This window comes from Cryptomeria japonica, chromosome 3 (assembly GCF_030272615.1).
Source record: "Cryptomeria japonica chromosome 3, Sugi_1.0, whole genome shotgun sequence".
NCBI classification, from domain to species: domain Eukaryota; kingdom Viridiplantae; phylum Streptophyta; class Pinopsida; order Cupressales; family Cupressaceae; genus Cryptomeria; species Cryptomeria japonica.
This window is the reverse complement of record NC_081407.1, coordinates 362,796,796-362,801,144: the sequence shown is the minus strand read 5'-3', so window position 1 is coordinate 362,801,144 and position 4,349 is coordinate 362,796,796.

The following is a 4,349-nucleotide window of genomic DNA, read 5'->3' as shown; positions in this document are numbered from 1 at the left end:
AGGCATCACAGAGCAACATTAATCACAGTTGAACCAAGTTTGAGCAAATGAAGAGAGTATACAATAGTTGAACCAAGTTCTACCAAATAAAAAGAGTATACAACAACGAAACATAGATTATACGTGAAACTTAAAGAGCTTATGACAATTGAACATAGCCTACACATGAAGCTTTAAGAGGTTATATAGTTGTCTAGAAAATCTAACATCTCCATCATGCAATTGCAAAAATTCCTATTTGATCTCCTCCAAAAGCCTACTATATAGAGCCTCTCTTTTTTCCGTTGTGAAAACAAAGAGGCAAGTTGTAACATCACATTGCAGTAAAACTATAACATTTCTACTTCTTGATGAGTAATATGATTAGAAAATACAACTAAATGTACTTTTCGAAATGTTCATCAAAATAGCTTGTCTCAATGAATCAACAACCACATTACAACTTCTTTCCAACCCAAAACATGATCAAAGATAGCAGGGAATTAACAAAAAATGAACTCTCTTTTTTTTTTAAATTTGAGAACAACTCCAAAAAATATGCTTTATGCATTTTAGAACGTTGCCAAAAAGGATACTTGTTGAAAAATCTTTAAAAAAAATTATATCCTCAATAGGCAGTTTAAAGTGTAGGATTTTCCAACTCAATATTTGAGCATTAGCCTTAGCCTAAGACCTCCAAAATTAAGCACTTAAGTTCCTCCACTCATTATGTTTAAATTTACAACCTCATTTGACATTAAGTCCTAGATTTAGTTTGAAGTTTGGAAGAATATTCAAGTAAATTTTCTTCAAAAGGAAATAGAAAAAAGAAATTTTCCCAAGCCAAAGCCAATATTTAAAAATATTGCATTCAAGAGGAGTGCAATTTTTCATAAGAAGATCCGTGGGCACCAATGATTTCACAAATATAATAAAACCTTTAGACCTGTTATATAAATTGAAATAGATTTTAGAGCTTTTCCACTCAACCCAGTCAAGTGAGTTAAAATCTCAAATATCATTGAATTGTTGCACACCTTTTTTTGAATAAATAATGAGCTTGTGTTGGGAAAATTGACCGCAAGTGATTGTCCACGATATTGAATAAGTTTGTTTCACTAAATATAAGAGGTCACAAAACTAAACCCATGTTGTAGAAATTATTTCCATTTAAAATGTGCAAACTCGTTGCCAAGCCTTCCAAATGGATTGCAAAAAAAATGAAACTCTTATATATGAAAAAAGGGAGCCATAAAAATCTTATCAACCCACCCCACACTTTGACATTTGTTATTCATAGCTACAAGAGAAATATGGTGATGAACTAAAGTTTTCCAAGTTTAATCACTAGTCACAACTCTTATGAACTATTTTGTTGATAAACAAACCCCTTGAGTCTTAGGATGCAACAGTCTCAACCCACCCTTATTTCTATGTTATATGCAAGGTAACTAAGATGAGGCTTTGAAGCCATATTTTCCATCCCAATTTGTCTAGACAAGAATAGTTGAACAATTTTGTTTAGTTCATCATACTCTTTTTGGAAGACATCGAACAAGAAGAGTAGTAAACATGAGAAGCCAAAAAAATTCTATTCACTACTTGAATTTTGTTAGCAATTGATATATATTTGTTTCCTTGATTAAATATCTTATTTGTTTAGTGAACCAATTCCACATATTAGCTAGAGGGACTCCCAAACAAAAGGGGATACCCATATATCTTGTAATTTGTCCACATCTAGTTTGGTTTTATTCTTTGGGAATTTGACAAGGAATTGACTCAGTTTTGATGATGAGAAATTTTGTTTTGAGGTGGGCTAGTTTAGAACCCAAAATAGTTAAGTACAAGTCTAGAACTTTGATAACTGTAAAATGGAAAATTGAACCCTGGTGATTACCCACCTAGGAGAGAGAAAGGAAATCACTAGGATGATTTTCACTTGGGAGATACTTTACATTCAAAAGAGGGGCTTGAATCCACTAGATCCAAATCCGAAGGAAACAAGGATGTGAATTCCAAGTGGATTGCAAGCAGTTGAAGTGTGATTTACCCTCTTTTGTAATAGATATGTTGACTATGCAGAAAAGAGAGAGAGAGAGAGAGAGAATGAGTGAAATGAGGAGCTACCAGTTCAGGATCACGTTGTAACTTCGGATATGAGCTAATTAGATTGATATAGATCTACCTTGCAAATTTGGAGAAAAGTCGTCGGGACCGTGGCGCGAACATACATGGTCCTCCACAAAATCTGTGAAACGAAAAGGGTTTTTCCATCTCTGCAAATGAATCCCAAACCTGCAATTACACTTGCGCACCTGAAACCTATACACATAAAAGAGAGGGAGAATGGTTGTGGATAAGGGTTTGCCTCAGTCAAACCCTGGTTGAGGAATCAACCTTGAAAGAGAGTAATTGTAAACGCTTGAATGTAAACAATGGAAATATATACCTTGTAGATCTGCAACTTGTTGATGATGATTGCTTTGCTTCTTGAATGTAACCACAAATGTTGTATGAAATCCCATGTAACATGACAAAACCCTAACACACACACATGCTTGCAAATGAATGTTGTAATATTGCTCCAATGGATGAATGAAGAAGACTTGAATGCTTGAAATGCTTGTATGCTTGATGATGACCTTGAAATCTTGTATCTTCTCCTTATGCTTCTTATCCTTTATCATCTGTCCTTGAATGAGGGAATTGAATTCCTTTGTATACATGCCTCAAGGATTCATTTTCAACCACTAAAGGTCAACAAGGAGGAATTGCAAACCCCAAAGACAAATTGTGTATAGGAGATTGGGCAAACTTGACATAGGGCCACCCTAAGGGGTGGGGAAACGAGTGCCATGCCCCTATCCTTCTCTATTTTGGGGCCTGGACATGGTCTAGAGAAGCCCCAGGTATTGGAGGAGGAAGGGTGAAGGGATGAAAATGCAGAAATAGGTCTCAGTTAGGAAGGAAGATGTCATCGTCAAGGTGAGGACCCAAAATATGGTTAAAATTGCAGGGGTCACAATTTTATGACACTACATTTAGCCCCCACTTTAGCGGGAGTATGGCTTACGCCACTACTGCCGGTAAAGTAGAAGAAAGAGAGATGAAGATGAGAGACATGGAGAAATACCACAAGGAGTATAAGACATCACTAATATTGAGGAGCAAAAATCCCCCAATCTTAGGGTCTCAACTCACACCAACATATGCAAGAGAAAACAAAACAAAAAATACAAGATACACAAAACAAAGACAAAGTGCAAAAGATACACGACAAGAACAAGACACAAAACTAACCAGCCAAAGAAACCTTGATACTCAGATGTCTCAATAACTAATTAGGACACAAAGACCAATGCCATCAAATAAACACGAGCGATCACATAAAAGAGAAAAGATGACATCATCCATGAACCATCAATAGTAAAACTATGAGTTCATGAGAGGAAAAAGAGAGAGAACATGAATACACACTTTGGTGATCCATGAGAAGAAAGGCGAAGAAGAAAGAAACCATGGACATCTCGCCCCTAAAACTAGGTGATCCACGGAGAGAAGGACATGGAAAATCTCGCCCCTATCTCTTATCTAGGTGATCCATGTAAAGGAGAGAGTATAACATCATTAGTTCCACTCAAGCTCATGCACATGTGTGCAAGTGAGGTTCAAAGTGTCTCATGGGAGTCTATGCCTGAGTACGCTACAACCTGTATAGAATGTATAGTAAAAGTGTCAAGAAAGGTGTGACATCCCACTCCAAGAGTCTGTGCTCTGGTTCTGAGAATAATCACCCTGCATAAGAGAAAAGTGGCATCATCTTTCTCTAAGAGACTGTGCTTTGGTTTTGAGAATGACCCATTGTACGAGAGAAAAGTGACGACATCTTGCTCTAAGAGGTTTCCCTCTAGTTCCAAGAATGTCTCACTATACAAGAAAAGAAGTGAAGACATCTCGCTCTAAGAGACCGTGCTCTAGTTCGGAGAATGATCCACTGTAGAAAAAGTGATGACATCTTGCTCTAAGAGGTTTCCCTTTGGTTCCAAGAATGTCCCACTGGACAATGCATGAGAGAAGTATAGTACAAAGGAGCAGTGTGGGTGCGCGCCCCCCCTCTTAAGATGTCATCATAGGTCAATGTTGATATCTTAAGGAAAGAAGAACAAGGATACCTACCTTCATCACAAAGAAGATATCCGTTATGCAACAATGTCATAAATCCAAGCAAGAGAGGGAATACTCTTCAAGCAAGGACAAGATAGTTGACATGAGATATCTTGCTATAAGTATAAAGGTGATCCTTGGAGGAGAAGATATCTTTGTTCAAAAGACATCTACCCCCAAGAGGAGTTGTCTTAGACAAATAT